The following is a 27,322-nucleotide window of genomic DNA, read 5'->3' as shown; positions in this document are numbered from 1 at the left end:
TTCTCTTCTGTTCCGGTTTCCCTACAGTCCACTATTCCCTACCATACAACGCTGTGCTCCAAACGCACATTCTCAAAACTTTCCTCGTCAAAAGGTCTATGTTTGATACTATCAGACTTCTTTTGGGCAGAAATTCCCTGTCTGGCAGTTGTAGTCTTCTTTTTGTATCCTCCTTGCTCCGTCCATCTTACTTCATTTTGCTTCCAAGGAAGCAGAATTCCTTCACTTCATCTCTTTCGTGGTCCCCAAGTCTGATGTCAAGTTTCTCGCTGTTCTCGTTTCTGCTACTCCTCATTACTTTCGTCTTTCTCCAGCTTACTCTAAACCCACATTCTGTTCTCTATAGCCGGCCAGAGTGGCCGAGCGGTTCTAGGAGCTACAGTGTGGAACCGGGCGACCGCTACGATCACAGGTTCGAGTCCTGCCTCGGGCATGGATGTGTGTGATGTCCTTAGGTTAGTTAGGTTTAAGTAGTTCTAAGTTCTAGGGGATTGATGACCTCAGAAGTTAAGTCCCATAGTGTTCAGAGCCATTTCAACCATTTCGAATCATGCCTCGGGCATGGATGTGTGTGAAGTCCTTAGGTTGGTTAGGTTTAAGTAGATCTAAGTTCTAGGGGACTGATGACCTCAGAAGTTAAGTCCCATAGTGCTAAGAGCCAATTGACCATTTTTTTTCCATACCGATAGTAAATTATTCTTTGTCACGTCGTCAGACAGTTTCGCCCCCTCACAGAAGCCTCTAATGTGGTGTTTTCATCTATCTGCCCTTCTCCTCTGCATTTAGCAGTAGAATGCCCATTGCACTTTTAATATTGCTCCCCTTGCTTTTAACTTCACTGAATATTTTCACTGTCGTATGTGCTGAGCCACTTCTTCCGACGCGAGGTGGCGCAGTGGTTAGACACTGGACTCGCATTCGGGAGGACGACGGTTCAATCCCGCGTCCGGCCATCCTGATTTAGGTTTTCCGTGATTTCCCTAAATCGCTCCAGGCAAATGCCGGGATGGTTCCTTTCAAAGGGCACGGCCGACTTCCTTCCCCGTCCTTCCCTAATCCGATGAGACTGATGACCTCACTGTCTGGTCTCCTTCCCTCAAACCAACCAGCCAACCAACTTCTTCCGACGGCTATTTCTTTTTCAATTTTTTTCAATTTTTCCTGCAACCAATTTGTCTTGGCGTCCCTGCACTTCCTATGACTAAATACAGGGCATTTACAGAGTGCTAAATAACACAGTCATTTAAATTTAATGATAATTGACATATTAGTCTTTGACAATAGTCATGTTACAAGAAAAACACGCAATCTTATCAGCAAAGTAAACACCTTTGCCTTGTGTATTGTACTTTCTATTAATTTTGATATTTCCTGGAAGACTATATCTGTGTGCCGGGCCGGGAATCGAACCCAGACCGCTGACTTTCGTGAGCAACGCTCTAACCGACTGGACTATCCAACCACGAGTCACGACCCCACCCGCACAGCTCTCTACAACCTCTCATTTTTAATCGGGTAGGAAGTTTTAAAAACAGCGCCGGCTCCACTGCAGAATACGAGTGCATTTTGGATAGTTTTCCGTGAAAACTTCGGCAGTATAGTTGAAAGAGCTGCTTAGAAGAAACGATCTGAGATTAGTTGTGAGTACACCATTGGAGGCAAAAGAAACGCCGGCGTAACGCCATCCGCATGACACTTGAGAACCACGGGACAAAGTCAGCGCCGGACTTGGCGACCTTCGGAAGGTTCCGGTGCGAACAGGATTAGAACCGGAACTGATACAACTAAGAATGCTTGCATTTTCCTACAGGCGAGATGAACCAAGTATCAGATGACCTACATGCAACTACCATTACCAGAAAAAATTAGTGATTTTATAGATAGAACTGACAAAGAGGAACACATTGGATAGAGTGTGATATTGGACTCTTCTGGTGATAGACTGATTTATGACGTAGCTCGGGGTCTAGGTTAGGTTTCAAAGTGACAATCTAATTGTGAGCTGCCGAAGCTAACGAACGGGAGTGTGAAGTAAAGGTTGTGGTAACAGGCTGATCTGTAGCATATCATACTGTTTACGTCTGGGTCAAATTTTACGCATTTTTTGACATTGAAACTAAAACTGCAAGGCAAATTCAGAAAATTTCATTAGATGGTGGACAATTCTGCGACGAGTATTTTGCTGCATATAATGTACATAGAGAGTGTATCAGAATTTCTGTTACAGGCTTAAGAGGGATTACAGTAGATGTGGCTTAGTAGATAAAGTTTTGATACGGAGCCCTTATCGGGACATCTACATCTACATGGATACTCCGCAAATAACATTTAAGTGCCTGGCAGAGGGTTCATCGAACCACTTTCACAATAATTCTCTATTATTCCACTCTCGAGGCAACGGCCTTGCCGCAGTAGATACACCGGTTCCCGTGAGAACACCAAAGTTAAGTGCTGTCGGGCGTGGCCGGCACTTGGATGGGTGACCATCCAGGTCGCCAAGCGCTGTTGCCATTTTACGGGGTGCACTCAGCCTCGTGATGCCAATTGAGGACCTACTCGACCGAATATTAGCGGCTCCGGTCAAAGAAAACCACCATAACGACCGGGAGAGCGGTGTGCTGACCACACGCCCCTCCTATCCGTATCCTCAACTGAGGATGATACGGCGGTCGGATGGTCCCGATGGACCAATTGTGGCCTGAAGAGGGAGTGCTTATTCCACTCTCGAACAGCGTGCGGGAAAAACGAACACCCATATCCTTCAGAGCGAGCTATGCTTTCTCTTATTTTATATGATGATCGTTTCTCCCTATGTACGTCGGCGACAACAAAATATTTTCGTATTCGAAGGAGAACGTCGGTGATTGAAATTTCATGAGGAGATTCCGCCGCAACGAGAAACGCCTTTGCTTTAGTGATGTCCACCCCAAATACTGTATCACGTCCGTGACACTATCTTTCCTATTACTCGATAGTGCGAACCGTGGTGCTCTTCTTTAAACTTTTCGATATACTCCGTTAATGCTATCTGGTAAGGATTCCACACCGAGAAGCAGTACTCCGAAAGAGGACAGACAAGGGTAGTGTAGGCAGTCTCTTTAGTAGATCTGTAGCGTCTTGTAAGTGTTCTGCCAAAAATCCGCTGTCTTGAAATCGACTTCCGCACAACATCTGCAATGTGCTCTTTCGCTCTGAAGTTGTTCGTAATTTTAATTCCTAGGTATTTATTTGAATTTACGGCACCTAGATTTGTATGATTTATCGTGTAACCAATGTTTAACGGATTCCTTTTAGCACTCGTGTGGATGATCTAATACTTTTATTTAGGGTCGATTGCCAATTTTCGAAACTAACAGATATCTTTTCTGAACAGTTTTGCAATTCGTTTTGATGTTTTGATGACTAAAGTAAACGATAAACGCAGAATCATCTGCAAACAACTTCAGACGGCTGCTCAGATTGTCTCCTAAATCGTTTATATAGATAATGGACAGCAGAGGGCCTATAACACTACGTTGGGGAACGCCAGAAATCACTTCTGTTTTACTCGATGACTTTCTGTTAACTACTACGAACTGTTACCTCTCTGACAGGCAATCACAAATCCAGCCACATAACTGAGACGATATTCCATAAGCACGCAATTTCACTACAAACTGCCTGCGTGGTACAGTGTCAAAAGCCTTCTGGAAATCCAGAAATACGGAATGAATTTGAAATGCCTTGTTGCTAGCACTCAACGCTTCGTGTGAGTGAAGAGCTAGGTGTGATTCATAAGAACGGTGTTTTCTAAATCCATGTTAACTGTGTGTCAAAAGACCGTTTTCTTCTACGTAATTCATATTGTTCGAAGACAATGGATGTTCAAAAATCCTGCAAATCGACGTTAGTGATATGGGCCTGTCATTTAGTGGATTAGTTTTACTGAACTTCCTTGAATATTGGTGTGACCTGTGCAACTGTCCAGTATTTGGGTACGGATCTTTCGTCGAGCGAGCGGTTGTATATGAATGTTAAGTATGGATCTATTGCATCAGCATACTTTGAAAACCTAATTGGTATATAGTCTGGACGGAAGACTTGATTTTATTAAGTGACTTAAGTTGCTTCACTACAGCGAGAATATCTACTTCTAAGTTACTCTTGTTGACAGCTGTTATTGATTCGAATTCTGGAATATTTAATTCGTCTTCTTTGGTAGAAAAATTTCGGGAGGTTGTGTTTAGTGACTCTGTTTTAGCAGCACTGTTAACGATAGTATTTCCGTTGGATGTAAAATAAGTTTGAAGATCGGATCATTTTCACAGCTAAACTGAAAGAAGGACTCCGTTGACAGTACGCATCTTGAAGCATCAAGGAATCGTGAATTTGGTAATGGATGCAAATTATGAGGGTAAAAATTGGGATTGCGACCAAGGCTTGATTACACTAACCAGATGGAAAGGGATATAGGGTGCAGTACTGTTCAGAGATGAAGTTGCTTGGACGGGATAGACAGGCGTGGAGAGATGCAGCAGACCAGTTCCCGGGCGTAAGACCGCTGCACAAAGAACGGGTGCAGGAGTTTCTACCGTAGAGTACGCGGGAGTAGGATCACTGGGAGTACAATGCCGGAAGAAGACCGTGGGTTACCCTAGCGCAAGCGACACTTGTGAAACGAACTGAATGTACTCAAGTGGAATGAATGCATTGTTAAAGCATTGATGCTGATGAAATGAATCAAGATGCAGTGACATGAAATGATACCAGGACACACCGTTCACACATGTTAAACTTGAAATGCGAAGAATATGTCGTAACGAATGAAAGTTTGCCACAGATCGGGAGTCGAAACTGCAATCCCTGCTCAACGCGACACTGGTTCAAATGGCTCTGAGCACTGTGTGACTTAACATCTGAGGTCATCAGTCCCCTAGAACTTAGAACTACTTAAACCTAACTAACCTAAGGACATCACACACATCGATGCCCGAGGCAGGATTCGAACCTGCGACCGTAGCAGTCGCACGGTTCCAGGCTGAAGCGCCTAGAACTGCTCGGCCACACCGGCCGGCTCTCGACAATGGCATTAACCAGTTGCGCGACTAACCAATTACGACATCCGGGCAGGATAAGCTGTTGCTTTGGTTGTGTTATTCCTCCCCATACCGGATGGGAGAACCTCAGCTTACAGTTCGCGGAAAGCGAACGAGGAAATACCAGCGACAATGAAAATGTTATTCGGGCGTAGAGCCGTGGTCAGGTACTGTAATAGTTGAACGACTGCATGCGAAGAGCCGTAAATCCAGATCCGTCTCCTGGAGTAGCATAAATTTTTATTTGTAACGAGACGTTGGTTGCAAAAATGATTATTTAGATCAATCTGCTGTTGGACGTTTCTGTACTTATGGTCAGATATGGGGGGGGGGGGGGGGGGGGGCGTTCAGTAAGTAATGCAACATGCTTTTTTCTGAAAGCAGGTTGATTTTATTCAGGTGGGGTTAGGTTGTTTGGGGGAGGAGACCAGACAGCGAGGTCATCGGTCTCATCGGATTAGGGAAGGACAGGGAAGGAGGTCGGCCGTGCCCTTTCGAAGGAACCATCCCGGCATTTGCCTGGAGCGATTTAGGGAAATCACGGAAAACCTAAATCAGGATAGCCGGACGCGGGATTGAACCGTCGTCCTCCCGAATGCGAGTCCAGTGTGCTAGCCACTGCGCCACCTCGCTCGGTATTTTACGAGGGCAGTTCAATAAGTAATGCAACACATTTTTTTTCTTGGCCAATTTTGGTTGAAAAAACCGGAAATTTCTTGTGGAATATTTTCAAACATTCCCGCTTCGTCTCGTATAGTTTCATTGACTTCCGACAGGTGGCAGCGCTGTACGGAGCTGTTAAAATGGCGTCTGTAACGGATGTGCGTTGCAAACAACGGGCAGTGATCGAGTTTCTTTTGGCGGAAAACCAGGGCATCTCAGATATTCGTAGGCGCTTGCAGAATGTCTACGGTGATCTGGCAGTGGACAAAAGCACGGTGAGTCGTTGGGCAAAGCGTGTGTCATCATCGCCGCAAGGTCAAGCGAGACTGTCTGATCTCCCGCGTGCGGGCCGGCCGTGCACAGCTGTGACTCCTGCAATGGCGGAGCGTGCGAACACACTCGTTCGAGATGATCGACGGATCACCGTCAAACAACTCAGTGCTCAACTTGACATCTCTGTTGGTAGTGCTGTCACAATTGTTCACCAGTTGGGATATTCAAAGGTTTGTTCCCGCTGGGTCCCTCGTTGTCTAACCGAACACCATAAAGAGCAAAGGAGAACCATCTGTGCAGAATTGCTTGCTCGTCATGTGGCTGAGGGTGACAATTTCTTGTCAAAGATTGTTACAGGCGATGAAACATGGGTTCATCACTTCGAACCTGAAACAAAACGGCAATCAATGGAGTGGCGCCACACCCACTCCCCTACCGAGAAAAAGTTTAAAGCCATACCCTCAGCCGGTAAAGTAATGGTTACAGTCTTCTGGGACGCTGAAGGGGTTATTCTGTTCGATGTCCTTCCCCATGGTCAAACGATCAAGTCTGAAGTGTATTGTGCTACTCTTCAGAAATTGAAGAAACGATTTCAGCGTGTTTGTAGGCACAAAAATCAGAACGAACTTCTCCTTCTTCATGACAACGCAAGACCTCACACAAGTCTTCGCACCCGAGAGGAGCTCACAAAACTTCAGTGGACTGTTCTTCCTCATGCACCCTACAGCCCCGATCTCGCACCGTCGGATTTCCATATGTTTGGCCCAATGAAGGACGCAATCTGTGGGACGCACTACGCGGATGATGAAGAAGTTATTGATGCAGTACGACGTTGGCTCCGACATCGACCAGTGGAATGGTACCGTGCAGGCATACAGGCCTTCGTTTCAAGGTGGCGTAAGGCCGTGGCATTGAATGGAGATTACGTTGAAAAATAGTGTTGTGTAGCTAAAAGATTGGGGAATAACCTGGTGTATTTCAATGCTGAATAAAACAACCCCTGTTTCAGAAAAAAAGTGTGTTGCATTACTTATTGAACTGCCCTCGTATTCAGGATTCCAACACACCATATCATTTCCCACTCTTTTGCCTACAAAATCCTTTTTGCCAATATGATCTCCGTTTAATGCGATACGCGTGCACTACCTTGCTGCGAAGGTAGAGTAAGCGTATCATGGTGGCATTCTATTGGTAGACGTCGGAGCCAGCGTCTTGCTGGATCAATAACCTCACCATCATGCACCTACTGCTTCCCGCGCAGTGCATCATCCATTGGGCCAAACAGGGGAAACTGGGAAGATGCGAGTTCCGAGATGTAGGGTGAATGAGGAAGAACAGTTCAACGAAAGTTTGTGAGCTCCTCTGTGGTGCGCAGACTTGTGACAGGCCTTGCACTGTCATGGAGAAGAAGTTCGTTTGCATTTTAGTAGTGATGAGTACGCTCAAGCCGGTTCTTCCATTTTCTGGGGGTAACAGTGCTGTGAGCGACCGGCTGGTACGCGGAAGATAGGACACGTTTGTGCGACCTTATTGCGATGATGCCAGGCGCCTAGCCAGGCGACTCGCCGTGCTTTTGTTCGCCTTCAGACCTCCGTAGACCTTCTGGGAGCGCCTATGAATGTCTACAATGCTCTGGTTTTCCACCAAATGAAACTCAATGACAGCTCTCCGCCTGGACCGTACCTTCGTTACAGACACAGTTTGAAGGCTGTCTACAGAGCCGCCACCTATCGGAGCTTCATGAAAGTTTAGTGCTGAAGCGGGAGTATTCCACAATGTTCCACGACAAATTCTGCGTTTCTTTAAGCGAAACTGGCCGAGAAAAAAATGTGCTGCGTTACTTATTGGGCGCCCCTCGTATTCGACATGCGCCTTCGACAAACTGGTCAGGAAGATTACATTTGCTTGGGAGACACAGTTATGGATCATTGTTGATGAGGCATCCAGATTCTTATCTGCAGACTTGTTCAGTTGTAGAGCCAACGCCAAATTGTCAGCTGCTCTGCTCATTTATTCAGGATAGAGATGTAATAGTAACGACTAAATTCTGTACCCAATGTACACTCCTGGAAATGGAAAAAAGAACACATTGACACCGGTGTGTCAGACCCACCATACTTGCTCCGGACACTGCGAGAGGGCTGTACAAGCAATGATCACACACACGGCACAGCGGACACACCAGGAACCGCGGTGTTGGCCGTCGAATGGCGGTAGCTGCGCAGCATTTGTGCACCGCCGCCGTCAGTGTCAGCCAGTTTGCAGTGGCATACGGAGCTCCATCGCAGTCTTTAACACTGGTAGCATGCCGCGACAGCGTGGACGTGAACCGTATGTGCAGTTGACGGACTTTGAGCGAGGGCGTATAGTGGGCATGCGGGAGGCCGGGTGGACGTACCGCCGAATTGCTCAACACGTGGGGCGTGAGGTCTCCACAGTACATCGATGTTGTCGCCAGTGGTCGGCGGAAGGTGCACGTGCCCGTCGACCTGGGACCGGACCGCAGCGACGCACGGATGCACGCCAAGACCGTAGGATCCTACGCAGTGCCGTAGGGGACCGAACCGCCACTTCCCAGCAAATTAGGGACACTGTTGCTCCTGGGGTATCGGCGAGGACCATTCGCAACCGTCTCTATGAAGCTGGGCTACGGTCCCGCACACCGTTAGGCCGTCTTCCGCTCACGCCCCAACATCGTGCAGCCCGCCTCCAGTGGTGTCGCGACAGGCGTGAATGGAGGGACGAATGGAGACGTGTCGTCTTCAGCGATGAGAGTCGCTTCTGCCTTGGTGCCAATGATGGTCGTATGCGTGTTTGGCGCCGTGCAGGTGAGCGCCACAATCAGGACTGCATACGACCGAGGCGCACAGGGCCAACACCCGGCATCATGGTGTGGGGAGCGATCTCCTACACTGGCCGTACACCACTGGTGATCGTCGAGGGGACACTGAATAGTGCACGGTACATCCAAACCGTCATCGAACCCATCGTTCTATCATTCCTAGACCGGCAAGGGAACTTGCTGTTCCAACAGGACAATGCACGTCCGCATGTATCCCGTGCCACCCAACGTGCTCTAGAAGGTGTAAGTCAACTACCCTGGCCAGCAAGATCTCCGGATCTGTCCCCCACTGAGCATGTTTGGGACTGGATGAAGCGTCGTCTCACGCGGTCTGCACGTCCAGTACGAACGCTGGTCCAACTGAGGCGCCAGGTGGGAATGGCATGGCAAGCCGTTCCACAGGACTACATCCAGCATCTCTACGATCGTCTCCATGGGAGAATAGCACCCTGCATTGTTGCGAAAGGTGGATGTACACTGTACTAGTGCCGACATTGTGCATGCTCTGTTGCCTGTGGTTCTGTCAGTGTGATCATGTGATGTATCTGACCCCAGGAATGTGTCAATAAAGTTTCCCCTTCCTGGGACAATGAATTCATGGTGTTCTTATTTCAATTTCCAGGAGTGTATTTGCTTTCATCGAGACACACACCCGTTACAAAATATTCGTTACTCATTAGTTTCGTCACTGAGCGTCATCACTGACGTAGCCATTACTGAGATACTTTTTGTTGTTAACCTAGTACTTTGTGCGTTCTTTTGAATGCGCCATATGCCTGAACAGATTTTCCTTTTAAAGATGCTGTGAATAGCTACTTTCGTCCGAGCATTGGAGCTTCCGTGTCAAAGGACAACGTCACTCGAAGTCACACGAGCGGCCGCGGCCTGCCATGCACTCTTAGAGACATGGCGACGCGCAGTACTAACTACGCGCATACTTCTCCATGATTTTAAGTAGAAACGTTTAGTGGTGGATCGAGAGTAAGTCTCTGCTCTGCTACAGTACCAACTCAATATAAGTAACTGTCGTCAGCCTCGCTTTCACCCGCGAGACACGGTTAAGCTTCTCGCAGCACGAAATTTTTAATTGAAGGAGGAGAAGGAGATTACTGTTTAACGTCCCGTCGACAACGAGGTCATTAGAAACGGAACACAAGCTAGGATTAGGGAAGGATGGGGAAGGAAATCGGCCGTGTCCTTTCTAAGGAACCATCCCGGCATTTGCCTGAAGCGATTTAGGGAAATCACGGAAAACCTAAATCAGGATGGCCGCAAGCGGGATTGAATCGTCGTCCTCCCGAATGCGAGTCCATTGTGCTAACCACTGCGCCACCTCGCTCGGTCTTTTAAGTGAAAGCCCCGTAGTTACGTAACTACTTTCAGCAAAGGTTCCGAGATCCGACCACTGAACTGAAGTACGTTCGCCGCTAAGAGTTCAATAAAACGCCTCCAACTGACTTCGGGCATCTCGCGATGTAACCGCGACACAAGGGAGCAGAAACAGAGTTCACTCTGAACAGAGGAAAAAGTCTGACAATAACACGACACTCAAATTTCCACCGAAAGCAACATAATTTATTTGCCTCCTGATAAACCTCACCAAGTCCGTCTCGTTCACTAGAACACTGCCGTGCAGCTAGCTATCGGCTCCGCGATTTGATGTGAGGACTCTGCTAAGCGAGCGCGTGCTAGCTCGCTTAGACGTCAACTGCGTGCGGCTGATACTAGAAGTCAGCAGTGAGATATGGACGAGCTCGTCCGTATGTCAAATGGCTCTGAGCACTACGGCACTTAACGTCTGAAGTCATCAGTTCCCTAGAGCTTAGAACTACTTAAACCTAACTGACCTAAGGACAGCACACATATCCATGGCCGAGGCAGGATTCGACCCTGCGACCGTAGCGTCCGTATCTCAGGACTGAGTTCTACGAGGGCGGTTGAGAAAGTAACCTCCGATTGGTCACAGTGCGGGTTGTGGGGGGAGTAGCGACGCCATCTGTGCGTTCACGCACTCAACAGGTCAGTCGGCATCAAGCCGTGGTCGAGTGAACGTCGTACCTGCGCTAGTTTAGTTTTTGTGGCAGTTTGAAATGTGTGCTGCAATAGAAAACCCCGCCAAATGTGAAGTGCGTGCTGTCATAAGGTTTTTTACAGCCAAAGGATATTCTGCAGCAGCTACTCATTGTGAGCTTTGTGCCGTGTACGGACCAAGAGTTATGAGTGAAGGAGTTGTCTGTGAATGGGTACGTTTATTTAAAAGTGGACGAGAAAACGTTCATGATGAAGAGAGGAGTGGTAGACCATCATTGGTGACTGACGAACTCGTTCAGACAGTTGATGCAAAAGTTCGTGAAAATCGACGTTTCTCAATGTCGGAGTTGTCTACTGGTTTTCCACAGATTTCTAAGACTCTCTTGTACGAGACAGTGACAGCAAGATTGGGTTACCGTAAGTTCTGTGCACGATGGGTGCCCAAAATTCTTACCGACCACCACAAAACTCAAAGAATGGCCTCTGCATTAGACTTTCTGTCACGTTATGAGGACGAAGGAGAACCATTGTTAAACAGAATCGTGACCGGTGACGAAACCTGGATTAAGTACGTGAACCCTGAGACAAAAGAACAATCAAAGATGTGGGCACATTCAAATTCGCCTACCAAACCAAGAAAAGCCTCGCAAGATTTTTCTGCCAGAAAACTGATGGCAACGGTGTTTTGGGATGCCAAAGGGGTGTTGTTGGTTGAATTCATGGAACGTGGTACGACCATTAATCAAGACGTGTACTGTGAAACAATAAAAAAGTTACGACGGGCTATACAGAACAAACGCCGTGGTATGCTGACTTCCGGTATCGTTTTTTTGCACGATAACGCCCGTCCTCACTCTGCTCGCAGAACAACGGCCCTTCTGGAGTCCTTCAAGTGGGACGTTATCAACCATCCACCTTACAGCCCAGACCTGGCGCCACGTGATTATCACCTCTTCGTGCATTTGAAGAAATGGCTCGGGTCACAGCGGTTTGATGACGACGAAGAGCTCAAAGATGCGGTCACAGGCTGGCTCCAGGCACAAGCGGGTGATTTTTATGCAGAAGGAATTTCAAAGCTTGTGAAGAGATACGATAAGTGCCTCAATCGCTATGGAGACTATGTAGAAAAATAGTGCAAAGATGTAGTTGTAAGATGTATATATTAAAATATTTTTATTTAACTTGGTGTATTTTTTTAAATCAACCGGAGGTTACTTTCTGAACGGCCGTATATCAGCCGCACGCACTTGACGTGAACAAGTGTATGGGCCTGAAGATGACGTTGGTACAACGTTGAAACTACCTGACAAAATAAAATCGACACCTTATATACAGCTGGAGGAATTTCTTCATTTTTAATATAAATTTATACCAGCTGACGTCCCACTGTCCTCCATTTCAACTACGGATGTAAGAACAGAAAATATTCAGTGGGCACGAACTCCGAGTCCATTGAGGGTAACGAACTGGAGGAATGCGAAAGCTACCGTGTCAGGCACGAACTGCGTGCGGGGAAGAAATCGTGCGAGTATTAAAATGCTTCCGGTAGAAACGGAACGGTAGATGTAGATGTAGATGTACTTGAGAGTCTCGTGGAACATTCGTTACCGAGTAACGAATCCGTACGACATGCAACAGGGCTAATACAGGGACGACCGTGTAAAATGCAGCGACAGCTGGCCGCGTTATCGGTGCCCGGTGGCGCGTGTCGGCAGAGGCAACACGTGTGAACGACGCAGCCACGGGGAGATAGTGCGCCCGTTGAAGGCTGCGGGCGCGGCATAGGAGGCGCGTTGTCGCACGCTCCACACAAGGGCCGCCTTCTGCGGCTGTGTGTAGCCCTGCCACGGCGCCGGAGGCCGCGGACCCGGCGAGGCGTGCAGACCGCACCGCTGACCTTGAGCCGCCGCGGCACAGTCCGGCCAAAAACCCGGCCGCACCATATGGGAGGCCGGGGGACGTTCCGGTGTCAGTGGCGACAACCAGCAGAGCGGGCACGGTAGCCAAACACGACAGGAAGGGTGTCCCGGCACGGAACATCAACACTCTACTCACAAAACCAGTTCTTTTGGGTCATCAGTCTGCTGGCCGGTTTGATGAGGCGCCACACGAGAAGAAATTCCTGTGTCAACCACCTCAACTACATCAAGCACCTGCAGTCAGCGTCCTCAGTTATTTGTTGGGTATTGGGCTCTGAGCACTATGGGACTTAACTTCTGAGGTCATCAGTCCCGTAGAACTTAGAACTACTTAAACCTAACTAATCGAAGGACATCACACACATCCATGCCCGAGGCACGATTCGAACCTGCTACCGTAGCGGTCGCGCGGTTCCAGACTGTAGCGCCTAGAACCGCTCGGCCACCCCGGCCGACTATTGTGTATTATACAGGGTGATTCAAAAAGAATACCACAACTTTAGGAATTTAAAACTCTGCAACGACAAAAGGCAGAGCTAAGCACTATCTGCCGGCGAATTAAGGGAGCTATAAAGTTTCATTTAGTTGTACATTTGTTCGGTTGAGGCGCTGTTGACTAGGCGTCAGCGTCAGTTGATGCTAAGATGTCGACCCCTCAACAGAAAGCTTTTTGTGTTATTGAGTACGGCAGAAGTGAATCGACGACAGTTGTTCAGCGTGCATTTCGAACGAAGTATGGTGTTAAACCTCCTGATAGGTGGTGTATTAAACGTTGGTATAAACAGTTTACAGAGAATGGGTGTTTGTGCAAAGGGAAAAGTTCTGGACGGCCGAGAACGAGTGATGAAAATGTAGCACGCATCCAGCAAGCATTTGTTCGCAGCCCAGGAAAATCGACTCGCAGAGCTAGCAGAGAGCTGCAAATTCCACAATCAACTGTATGGAGAGTCCTACGAAAAAGGTTAGTTATGAAACCTTATCCGTAACTACCTGAACGTCAACTACCCGAGGCGATGGATCGGCCGCCAGGCAGCCCGTGACAGAGCACTTCATCACTGGCCTCCAAGAAGCCCTGATCTTACCCCCTGCGATTTTTTCTTATGGGGCTATGTTAAGGATATGGTGTTTCGGCCACCTCTGCCAGCCACCATTGATGATTTTCAACGAGAAATAACAGCATCTATCCAAACTGTTACGCCTGATATGCTACAGAGAGTGTGGAACGAGTTGGAGTATCGGGTTGATATTGCTCGAGTGTCTGGAGGGGGCCATATTGAACATCTCTGAACTTGTTTTTGAGTGAAAAAAAAAACCTTTTTAAATACTCTTTGTAATGATGTATAACAGAAGGTTATATGATGTTTCTTTCATTAAATACACATTTTTAAAGTTGTGGTATTCTTTTTGAATCACCCTGTATTAACGGTTATGTTAGGACCGTCAGCTGCAATTGAATGAAGGCACGTACTTACATACACCTACTTCGTCTTCAACGGCCAATACTAGGAGGAAACCGACGGTGTGGCTATGGGGAGCCCTCTCTCACCAGTGGTAGCCAACTTATTTATGGAGAGTTTCGCAGAGGAGGCACTTGAAGCGGTCGAACACTTTTACTGATACGTGGACGACACGTTTGTCATTTGGCCCCACGGACCTGATCATCTACAGACGTTTTTAGAACATCTAAACCCGTCCACGACAACATACGATTCACCATGGAGATCGAGAAGGAAAGGAAATTACCCTTTCTTGATGTAGAGCGGAGATCAAATGGCACACTAAGTCATAGCGTGTACCGCAAGCCTACACATACGGACCTATATCTACATGCCTCGAGTTGCCACCATTCTGCACAACTCAACGGGATGCTCAACACACTGGTTCATAGGGCATACTAGATATCGGACGAACAAAGTCTCCACAAAGAACTCAAACACCTAGAAAATATGTTTCACAAGAACGGATACAGCAAACGACAGATTCAGACAGCCCTCAGGCGACGGAAACACTGCAGAAACCCGGATGAAGAACAGTCTAAAGATGAGGAAACAAGCCTTGCCTTTCTACCGTATGCAGGCAACGCGGCTTCAAAAACAAAACTGACACGGTCTTCCGACCACCATCCGAGATATGCGCCCTACTGCGGACAGTGAAAGACGGAAAGCGGGCGTATATAATATTCCATGTGTTTGCGGCAAATCCTGCATCGGTCAAACAATCCGAACAGTCGAAGACCGCTGCAAAGAACAAATGGCTCTGAGCACTAGGGGACTCAACATCTTAGGTCATACGTCCCCTAGAACTTAGAACTACTTAAACCTAACTAACCTAAGGACATCACACACACCCATGCCCGAGGCAGGATTCGAACCTGCGACCGTAGCAGTCCCGCGGCTGCAAAGAACACCAACGCCACACGCGCCTAGGCCAGCCCACCAAATCGGCACTGGCAGAACACTGCTTGGAAACTGGACACAACGCGAAATACGAAGAGACCAAGATTCTGGCCCCTGCCGGTTTCTACTGGGACAGCATCTCCAAGGAGGCCATTGAAATTCGCGTTACGGACAGCCTCGTAAACCGAGACACAGGTTTTCAACTAAGCAAGGCATGGCAACCATTACTTAACTCCATCAAGGAGTCACGCCACAAGCGGACACAACGCCCTTCTACGACGACCGCAGAGGACGCTCCGCGGCATTCTACATCTTCCACCACCCCGCGCGACGCCGGGGTGGGCGCGGACCTGGGTCGGTGCCCGCAAACGGCTTGTCGGCTGCCGCAATCGAAGCTTCGGCGCTCGCCAACGCAACTAGATGTCACAACAAGCGAACTCGTCGGCGCAGGGAATCGAAGCCTGACTGACGGACATAAATAACACTGACAATGAGCAGACAGACCATTCCATCAGAACCACCTGATGATGGCGGAAAGGTTATTCGCCGAAATATCGTGGGACTTCAACGATCGCATCCGGCTGGACACCCGAGAGCCCTGGAAACAACACGTACGCCGGGAAAGCCTCCGATCACATATGAATGAAGGCATTGTTCTTCGAGACGAGAATCACCAGTGGCCTTTCATTTGTATGTAGAGTACTTTCGACTTACATATTCTGCTGATATACACTATCTTGTAGAAAATATTCAGACCCCCCCCCCCCGTAACGCGGAACCGACAACTAGCTGTCACAACAAGCGGACTCGCCGGTATAAAAGGAGGCGGCGAACGTCGTGTTGTCAGAGGCGAACGGAGTGGCTGGATAAGCAGAGTTCAGCGACTTCGAACGTGGACTAGTCAGTAGACGTCACCTGGGTATCAGATCCATCAGGGGCATTTCAACCCTTCTGAAGCTGCTCAAGTGGACTGTTGCTCATGTGATTGTGAAGTGGAAACGGGAAGGTTCAAATGGTTCAAATGGCTCTGAGCACTATGGGACTCAACTGCTGTGGTCATAAGTCCCCTAGAACTTAGAACTACTTAAACCTAACTAACCTAAGGACAGCACACAACACCCAGCCATCACGAGGCAGAGAAAGAAACGGGAAGGAACAACCGCGGCTAAACCAAGGCCCTTTTGCTGTTCCAGTCGAGTATTGCTTCTCGGGAAGAACGATTGTTGGTAAGCCTCAGTACGGGCTCGAATCCCTCTACTTTTACTTTCTGATCTTCCCGCAACGTGAACTCAGGGGCTTAGGACTAAGTAATTACATACTGAGTATGTTGGTATTGTTCTTCATGTGCTCTTGCGTCGGCAGCTCGCGGTCTAGTGGCTAGAGTCGCTGCCTCTGGATCACGGTGTCCCGAGTTCGATTACCGGCGGTGTTGGGGATTTTGTCTGCCCTCGGACTGGGTGCTTGTGTTGTCCTAATCATTTTATTACCGTCATCATCATTCGTGACAGTAGCTGGATTGGACTGTGTAAAAATTGGGACTTTGTACGGGCGCTGATGACGGCGCAATTGAGCCCCCCACAAACCAATCACCACCACCACCATCATCATCATCATCATCATGTGCTCTTGCTTTATTGTCGATGAAGCTGCTATTCTGCCTGTAGCAACACAGTTATGCATTTTCAGCGTGGGACACAAATTGCATACACATTGTTCCAACAAACTACAGTTTTTCTCGGAATAATTCCCTATAGGTTGAACGATACGAACATGAATGTTGTACCGACGTTCAGATTTTTGTCGCTTCCGGACTCAGAAACGAAGATAATGGCACTGTAAACTACTCATTATAACGTCAACCTTTCCATCACACGACAAAAACTTGTAATTACATTGTCTGAGTAGTAGATTGAAAGACATGGGCCTCTACCCTAGAACGCCAATCATATTTCCCATTTGATATTCCTTCTGCGCCTCTCCCAGTCTGTTGGGCTATTTGGCTGAAAAGGGAGAAGTCCTGCAACAGCCTGCCCTGGAAAAAAAAAAAACAGAAAAAAGATCATGCGAAGACAAGCAGCTCCATTACTTCCTCGAAAATGTTGGTGTCAAGGAGCAACTGGAACCGATTTATGTCTCTGTTCTCCTGGTTTAAATTTTCTGTTTTTTCTTAAGATATTAGTGCGGATGATGCACTAAGGTAGGTGCCCTTATTTCAAGCACTATTTGAGGTAGCAAATGATGTGTAAGCGCCCAGTCAAACTAATAAAATTACTGGAAAGAAAATAAATGCCCCAAAATAGTAACTATAGTGTATAGTGCTGGTAAAAATGCTTAACATGGCTTCTCATATTTTATATGTACTATTTCAAAATGTTTGTTAAAGAACTACGCAATGTAATTTTAAAATTCTGGTGCGTTCTAAGAGACTCACCTCGTAAATACCCCCTTAGCTACAAAAGTTAAATTAACGTAATTAACACTGATGTGTGTTGGATGAGGCGTCATTATTTATGTCTGTGCATCAGTCATTCCCTTCTTTATGTTTCTGACTAGCGTAGATTCTGTGGCCAACTATTGTAGTGGTTCAAATGGTTCAGATGGCTCTGAGCACTATGGGACTTAACTTCTGAGGTCATCACACCCCTAGAACTTAGAACTACTTAAACCTGACTAATCTAAGGACATCACACACATCCATGCCTGAGGCAGGATTCGAACCTGCGACCGTAGCAGTCACGCAGTTCCAGACTGTAGCGCCTAGAACCACTCGGCCACTCAGGCCGGATATTGTAGTGAACTTAACTTAGTAGCTAAGGAAGGAACATTATCTACTCAAGACTGCAATGGCTATAATAAATAGTTCCTAAGCAATGTGCTGAAAAAGTCCACAATTTTTTGGAAAAGATGCAGGCATTCCTAACACTTTTCCATTTCGTAACTCGGGTTATAAGTATTATTCAATAACTTTTGATATATTCGTAATAATTACATGTTGCAACATATTGCGACTAAAACGAAAACGTCACATGGAAGTCATTGCTTCTAGCGTAGATAATCAAATTATTTCATCTCTTTTCACACTAATAATTAAATATGTTGTGGTGTTTAGCTGAAGCTGCAAAACTCCCGTCGCACATTTTGCGACTGCGCTGAGTGGAGAAAACTAGGACGCCGGCTCGACAGTTCGCCAGTGCGAATTAAATCGACCTTCCGCGATCGTCTAGCGTTTCGCAAATTAGGCTGTGGAACCCAGTTGACCCTTGCATTCGCGTAACGAGATCTTAATGAGCGTCATCAGCTGACCTGCTGGTGCACGAGCGCGGCTTCAAAAGCCGTCTGGGGACCTCCGAAGTTTAAATGCCTGTTATAAATACTGCAATAAAAACTCGTGCAGCAGTACACCTGGATTTAATCTTCCGTACCCGTTACTGCAAAAACCGATTAACAACTTCCGCCTTGTAGCAAGACAATTATCTATTTGTTTCTTATCTACAAACCTGACGTCACACTTGTGGCACCATAGGCGAATAATTATTTATTTCCTTTTAGACTAAATTTTGTGTTTTCTGTGACTGTCTCTCATTTTCGCAACAAATATATAGTAAATGCAACAATTCGTTTTAACGGTGCACCTGTCCTGGTCCTTATTAGCTGGATAATTAGCGTTTTTAAGTATCTGATAGGAAATTTTGTGTTTTTGGGAATATTTTTCTCATTTTTCTCCACGGTTCTAGTTGTCACTCGCTTGACAACACGCTTTCGAGCTTACTTCGCTGCCCTTTGTGTTAATGCCACTAATGCATAAATATGCATTTATTTACAATCCTAACTTCAGTTAATGTATGAATATTCAGTAAGTAATTGTCATGCCATGGGCAGTCATCGCATTTATCATATAGTTATTATTTTATCGAAATATCTATTCTATGGCTCTACAGTTTTACATTTTACGACAGAACATAACTGATTATGTCAATGATAAAATGTTTATACACACAGATACGAAACTAGTTCTCATGCTTTTCTGATGTGTAGCTGAACAGACAATACTCATGTCCTTCGATAATAAATTATGTCAATTGACGTTGCCTTATTTCAGTGTAAATGTCAATTGTCATAAAATTTTGAGATATTGCCTCTTTTTCCTAATACGCTATATGGTATAAACTCTGAAGTATTCTCACTCCTCAAAAAACACGCTCTGTGTGACGTAAAACTATGTATTCGAGCGTAGAAATTTGTAGGTACAATCTTCTGACAGAATTAAGTGTCCTGAAATAAACGAAAGCGTTGAAAAGATGACGTCACAATGTGTTAGCACGCAGCGTAAATCCTGTGTATTACATAATGCAGTCGTTTTTATTGCAGTGTTGGAATTGCAGTTATAACAACGGCTTGCTGATTTCTTTCAGTATGACCCTCTTACATTAATATAAAATATGCTCCGCAGTTCTATAACATAGATCATGAGCGTGAGGACATTCCAGTTCTAGATTCGATGCATTTGGATCGATAATACCTAAACATGTGCATCGATAGTTTGGTAATATCTAAACAACATATGTTGGAAACGGAACATGTCATCAACAGACTAGGAAATAATTTAGTAGTACTACATAATGAAGCCACTGATGGTAAGACCTAAATTTGTTAGAACAACTGGCGACATGTCTCCACAAAATCAAAAAGCAGAATCTATGTTAAATGAACAAACGATTTCGCAAGCACAGTTATTTCAGTAATTTTAAAGACCTGTTCTAAAGTTATTCCCTGCATATGTCAATTGTTAAACAATTAGATCTCTGGCGCTACGAATAAATTCATCTTTGATCACACCATGTACAAAAACATCTGTGAAGTGTTTACAAACATGTGTATTCAAATGTGCCTGTTGAGTGAAGTGATATGTCCGAACGGGATAGAGAACAGAATGTATGAAGGTGCGTCAAAAGTTAAAAACGCTTTTCTTGGATCATGTGGTAAGTTTACAATGTTCATTTTTTCCCAATATTTCTCACATACGTTCCGCTATTGACTTACGAAATTCATAACCTAACATCAAACCTTTGAGTAACAGGAATATGCATTTCATCTTATTCAAGAGAAAAAATAAAGCACCTTTTAAGGCAAATTACACCTGACGATAGACACACAAGATCCGAAATGCATCGTGTATTTAATATAGCACGAAAAGTTGCGACTGAAGGCATTTTTTAATTCATACTTCCAGTCTAAACAAAAGTATCGAAAGTGGCAATATCGGAAGGTACTGACTGGCTAAGTATTTTTAAGCTTTTCCTGAAGGAAAAGGACTTATGTAGAGTATGAGAGAGAATACAGAAAGCCGGCCGCGGTGGCCGAACGGTTCTAGGCGCTTCAGGCCGGAGCCACGCGGCTGCTACGGTCGCAGGTTCGAATCCTGCCTCGGGCATGGGTGTGTGTGATGTCCTTAGGTTACTTAGGTTTAAGTAGTTCTAAGTTCTAGGGGACTGATGACCTCAGATGTTAAGTCTCATAGTACTCAGAGCTATTTGAACCATTTTTGACGAATATAGAAATTATGCCGTTTTTCATGAACAGACTGGAATCTAATACTGAATAAAATGTGAGCTGTAAACGAGTAATATTCCAACTGCAAACAAAATATAGGCCTTCACATACGTTTTTTGCTGCCCATACGTGCATTATTAGAAGCTGTTATTTGCAATAAGCATCTGTTTTTTACTATGGTTGCACGAACCATATCGGTATAAAATTAATACTGGAAGCAGTAACCAAGGCAGTAGGTACATGCTTAATATTACTGTTGTATGTTGGAGAAATATGATCTGTTTATTATAGTCTGCGTGTGGTATGTATTTTTTACTACCGTACTTGTATTTCGTGCACGCTACATATACTGTCCAGTCACATTAATGCGACCACCTGTGAAAGGCCTGAATAATGACTTTTTGCAATGCGGACTGTTGTGGGGCAAAAAAATGTTCAAATGTGTGTGAAATCTTATGGGACTTAACTGCTAAGGTCTTCAGTCCCTAAGCTTATACACTACTTAACCTAAATTATCCTAAGGACAAACACATACACCCATGCCCGAGGGAGGACTCGAACCTCCGCCGGGACCAGCTGCACAATCCATGACTGCAGCGCCCGAGACCGCTCGGCTAATCCCGCGCGGCCACACTTTACTCTTGGACTTACTGTCATTTCTGTTTGATTCAAGTTCATCATCATCATCATCATCATCATCATCATCACCATCAAATGTTCAAATGTGTGTGAAATCTTATGGGACTTAACTGCTAAGGTCATCAGTCCCTAAGCTTACACACTACTTAACCTAAATTATCCTAAGGACAAACACACACACACACACACCGATGCCCGAGGGAGGACTCGAACCTCCGCCGGGACCAGCTGCACAGTCCATGACTGCAGCGCCTCAGACCGCTCGGCTAGTTGTGAGACATGGATGAAGAGTGTCAGTGAGGTTCTGGAAGCTATGGACAAGAATGTGGCACCATGTCAACTGTGGTGGCATGAACAGCTGCGCTAGGTTACTCTGTTGAGCATCTATGGTGCGGAAAGCCCGATTGACGTGATCCCACAGTTTCTGGATTGGGTTTAATTCCGGGGAGTTTTGTGGCCAGGGGTGTACGGTAAACACATACTGGTGCTATTCGAATGACGCATGTGAGCTTTGTGACACGTTGCGTTGTCCTGCTGGTAGATGCCATCGTGCCGAGGAAAAACAAACGACACGTATGGGTAGACATGGTCCTCGAGGATAAATGCATACTTTGTTGATCCATTATGCCTTCCAGAATGGCGAGTTAACCCAGGGAATCCAGCGAAAATATCTCCCAGACCGAAACTGTTGCAGCGTCTTTGCTTTCACACATTTCACGTCGTACACGCGGACGGCCGTCTATGTGATGGACCATAAAACGTGATACATATGGAAAGGCCACTTGCGCTGTCCAGTTACGATATTTCCGTGCAAGGGCCAACTTTTGCCGTCGTTGAACAGCAGTCAGCATGGGTGGATGAACCAGGAGGAGGCCCATATGCAGTAACGTAACGTTCGGTGAACGGTCGTTGAGGAGACTCTGTCGGGAGCCCCTTGGTTCATCTGGGCGGCCAGTTGGTGAACAGTTACGCGTCTATTCGACCTGTACACATCTCCCCAGCTGGCGTTCACTCTTGACATTTATGGCCCTTGGTGCACCACAGTTGCCTCGATGTCGATTATGGATAGCGCCATTTTGCCATGCACAGTCTACTTTAACGACGATGGCACGCGAACGGTTTAGAAACTTAGCCGTTTCGAAAATGCTTCCACACTTGACTCGAAAGCCAATGACCATTCGCTTGTGGACGTCGGATAACTTGTTCCGTTACCGCATTACGACAATACCTTCATTCAATAAAACAGTGGTTCAAATGGTTCAAATGGCTCTGAGCACTATGGGACTCAACATCTTAGGTCATAAGTCCCCTAGAACTTAGAACTACTTAAACCTAACTAACCTAAGGACATCACACACACCCATGCCCGAGGCAGGATTCGAACCTGCGATCGTAGCAGTCCCGCGGTTCCGGACTGCAGCGCCAGAACCGCACGGCCACCGCGGCCGGCCAATAAAACAGTGCCAATAGCCGTTATTTAGGTTTTATTTTTAGGCTACCAGTTTCGACGATACACCACGTCGTCTTCAGGCCTCCTTTAATCGAGTAACCTTCGTTACAGCACTTTTAACTGGTCTCGTAAAGATCATTACGGGCATGCGTGCTCCTTGGACGTCAGCAACTGTCAACTGACAACTGTGGTGTATCGCCGAAACTGGTAGCCTGAAAATAAAACCTAAATAACGGCGATTGGTATTATTTTATTGGCTGTTGACCAGCCGTAGTCCCATGCACAATGCAGAAGATGGAGCTACATTCAATGCCTGCACTGTTTTCCGCGTCCCCCTACACGCTTTATGTACCCCAGTGCTGCCGCCTGCCGTCTGTGAGTGGTTATTACACATTGACTACGAGCACAGACGGTGCTCACGTTAATGTGACTGGGCTGTATAGATACCGCATACATTTGAATTCTCACTCAATTAGTAGCGAAAGGTTATTACACTACTGGCCATTAAAATTGCTACACCAGATGATAAACGGGTATTCATTGGACAAATATATTATACTAGAACTGACATGTGATTACATTTTCACGTAATTTGGGTGCATAGATCCGGGGAAATCAGTACCCAGAACAACCACCTCTGGCCGTAATAACGGCCTTGGTACGCCTGGGCATTGAGTCAAACACAGCTTGGATGGCGTGTACAGGTACAGCTGCCCAAGCAGCTTCAACACGATACCACAGTTCATCAAGAGTAGTGACTGGCGTATTGTGACGAGCCAGTTGCTCGGCCACCATTGACCAGACGTTTTCAATTGGTGAGAGATCTGGAGAATGTGCTGGCCAGGGCAACAGTCAAACATTTTCTGTATCCAGAAAGGCCCGTACAGGACCTGCAAGATGCGGTCGTGCATTATCCTGCTGAAATGTAGGGTTTCGCAGGGATCGAATGAAGGATAGAGCCAAGGGTCGTAACACAGCTCAGATGTAACGTCCACTGTTCAAAGTGCTGTCAATGCGAACAAGAGGTGACCGAGACGTGTAACCAATGGCACCCCATACCATCACGCCGGGTGATACGCCAGTAAGGCGATGACGAATACACGCTTCCAATGTGAGTTCACCGTGATGTCGCCAAACACGGATGCGACCATCATGATGCTGTAAACAGAACCTGGATTCATCCCAAAAAATGACGTTTTGCCATTCGTGCACCCAGGTTCGTCGTTGAGTACACCATCGCAGGCGCTCCTGTCTGTGATGCAGCGTCAATGGTAACCGCAGCCATGGTCTCTGAGCTGATAGTCCATGTTGCTGCAAACGTCGTCGAACTGTTCGTGTAGACGGTCGTTGTCTTGTAAACGTCCCCATCTGTTGACTCAGGGATCGAGACGTGGCTGCACGATCCGTTAGAGCCATGCGGATAGGATGCCTGTCATCTCGACTGCTAGAGATACGAGGCCGTTGGGTTCCAGCACGGCGTTCCGTATTACCCTCCTGAACCCATCGATTCCCTATCCTCCTAACAGTTATTGGAACTCGACCAACGCGAGCAGCAATGTCGCGATACGATAAACCGCAATCGCGATAGGCTACAATCCGACCTTTATCAAAGTCGGAAACGTGATGGTACGCATTTCTCCTCCTTACACGAGGCATCACAACAACGTTTCACCAGGTAATGCCGGTCAACTGCTGTTTGTGTATGAGAAACCGATTCGAAACTTTCCTCATGTTAGCACGTTGTAGGTGTCGCCACCGGCGCCAACCTTGCGTGAATGCTCTGAAGAGCTAATCATTTGCATATCACAGCATCTTCTTCCTGTCGGTTAAATTTCGCGTCTGTAGCACGTCATCTTCGTGGTGTAGCAATTTTAATGGCCAGTAGTGTATAATAACGGCGGCACGCGAATAGTTTACAAACTTAGCCGCTTCCAAAATGCTTCCACACTTGACTCGAAAGCCAATGACCATTCCCTTGTGGACGTCAGATAATTCGTTCCGTTACCGCATTACGACAACGCCTGCATTCAATAAAACGATGCCAATAGCCGTCATTTAGGTTTTATTTTTAGCTATCAGTTTCGACGATACACTACGTCGTCTTCAGGCCTGCTTCAATCGAGTAACCTTCGTGTTACAAAATACAGCAGCACTATTAACTGGTCTCGTAACGATTATTACGGGCATGCGTGCTCCTTGGACAACTGTCAACCGTAGTTTATCGTCGAAACTGGTAGCCTGAAAGCCGAAACAATGTGTTGTTCTCCAGCAACGTTTCAGCAAGTTTCTTACTTGCCATCTTCGCCTGAAGATGGCAAGTAAGAAACTTGCTGAAACGTTGCTGGAGAACAACACATTGAGTCGGCTGTCCACCCGACAAGATTTTGTCATCGAGATTCGCCGAGAAAGCCTGCAGTCTCATATGCTAGATGAACCATAAAATTACTACTGGATCACCAAAGGTTATTAATCTCAATCAGTACACAAAATGTAGAGTGGAAGTAGGTGCCAAGGAATAACTCCTGAAATTACACACAATTTTTAGTAACACTCTTTATTCAAATTTGGTGCAAGACTTTACGATTTTTTTAAAAAAAAAACCAACAAACATTTAACAAATAAGTCACAATTTACGATAGGAAAGGACTTTTAAATTATTAAATTATTATAAAAAAATTCACGCAAGTACAGGCAAGCAATTTAACGTATACAACGCGACGCTGTATAATATTTCAAGCTCAGCTAAAATACAGGTGAATTTCACACCATTCATTAAATGGCGCAGAATCTAACTTGTCTGCAACATACAAAGACACTCCTGTTTACATAAGTTCTCAAAATAGAAGAACCAAAACGCATGAGTCATGTACACGGGTGGACATTCACAGTTAATACCATTAACATTTCCAAAATATATAAAAAATAAATTTTACAAATTTCTGCCAGTCAACTTACGGCAAACACACACGATCGCCTGGCAGGACTTTCGAACTTTTGTTTCAAGGCAACAATTTCTACACGTAATGAAATGGCAAACTTTTGCATCGCAAGAAAACACACTAATAACCAACTACCTGTATAAAACACGTAACTACGTCGAGTAAATGCCTTAAAAGCTACTGAAATGGAAAAACACACAACAGTTTTTCCTAACTAGAAACAATATAAAAAATCCACTTCGGTGTACATTAACCTTGCCTGATTATACCCAAATATACATAACCACAAATTTACGTAAGTTACAGCTTCCAGATGAGCAGGAAATCGTTATGCAGTTGACTAGTTCTTACCACGAGGCAAAAGGAATTTTTCTTCTTTCTTAGAGTACCTTTTACACGTGAGTCTAGTAATACTAGTTATGGCAGGCGAGAGAATGGATCAGGTCTTAGTGCCTTGCATTTTAAACAGTACAGCCATTGGATCCTTAGACTTTCACAGACATGGCAGAGGCTAACAGTCGAATAAACCCGGAGGTAAGCCGGGAGGGGAAAGAAGCAATCCGAACCAGATTTACTCTGACTCCCCTCCTTTCGTTCTCAAAATGGGACAAACGGACCACCCTTTCCAATATTTCCATTTTCCCGCGGGTGGGCAGACGAGAATGAATGGCGGGACACCCCCCCCTCCCCCCCCCAAAAAAAAATTCGGCTGGTGTAATCAACAAGAATAAGTACATTGAATTCAATTAAACTTCATAAAATCTGTTAACAATCAATACTCAACTTCTGGTGCGTTACGACTCCCAGGACTGAACCAACGTAGCACCTGCAAATGCTCTGCCGAGCCACCCGCTGCCAGCCGTTTCAACGGACGCAGGAAGGCGCGCCGATTTTCAGAACCTCCTCGCCGGTCGACAGCATACAGCCGAACTGCAGATTAGGCCCCTCGCGGACCCACGCTCAGGAAGATTCCTCTCGCGACGAGCAGTTAACGCCCCATACCACGGAGCCGCTGCTCGCGTCGCTTACGCTGACGCCGCGGTCTGCGTGCTGTCCCCCTAGCACCGGCAGAGAAGTCGCTTCTTGATGCCCCGACTGCTGACTCTCCACGAGAGCCCATACAGCCACTTCTTAAACCCACGCGAACAGCCCACTTTTCCCCTTTCCCGCTAGAGGGAGACACCTAAGTCTTCAATTGCGGCAAAGGCGCCACCGCCAAAAAACGGATGGCGACTGCTTCACGCTACGCGCTGCGGCGCGCTTTTCAAAGCTAACTTTACCTAAATAACAGCCATTGGTATTGTTTTATTGGCTATTCACCAGCCGTAGTCCCATACTCCAAACAGGACATGGAGTTACATTCAATGCCTGCGTTGTTTTTCGCGTCCTCCTACACGCTTTATGTACCCTAGTGCTGCCGCCTACCGTCGGTGAGAGGTTGTTGCACATTGATTTCTAGCAGAGGCGGTGTTCACGTTAATATGACTGGACCGTATAGATACCGCACTCAATTAGTAGCGCAAAGGTTATTATTTACTTCAATGA

General features: G+C 46.3%; 1 protein-coding gene, 1 non-coding gene and 1 pseudogene across 2 annotated transcripts in view; 1 reads left to right on the top strand and 2 right to left on the bottom strand.

The window, feature by feature from the left end:
- LOC126253664 (CD151 antigen-like) overlaps positions 1 to 27,322 on the bottom strand; it is a 681,749-nt gene that overhangs the window by 497,340 nt on the left and 157,087 nt on the right. The window lies entirely within an intron of this gene.
- LOC126253713 (5S ribosomal RNA) lies at positions 2,394 to 2,511 on the top strand (annotated as a pseudogene).
- Trnap-ugg (transfer RNA proline (anticodon UGG)) lies at positions 17,897 to 17,980 on the bottom strand. Its single transcript has one exon. It is a non-coding gene; the product is annotated as a tRNA-Pro (tRNA).

The sequence above is a fragment of the Schistocerca nitens genome, chromosome 4 (assembly GCF_023898315.1).
Source record: "Schistocerca nitens isolate TAMUIC-IGC-003100 chromosome 4, iqSchNite1.1, whole genome shotgun sequence".
In the NCBI taxonomy this organism is placed as follows: Eukaryota; Metazoa; Arthropoda; class Insecta; order Orthoptera; family Acrididae; genus Schistocerca; species Schistocerca nitens.
The sequence above is the reverse complement of the archived record's forward strand: the minus strand, read 5'-3'. Positions and strand labels throughout refer to the sequence as shown.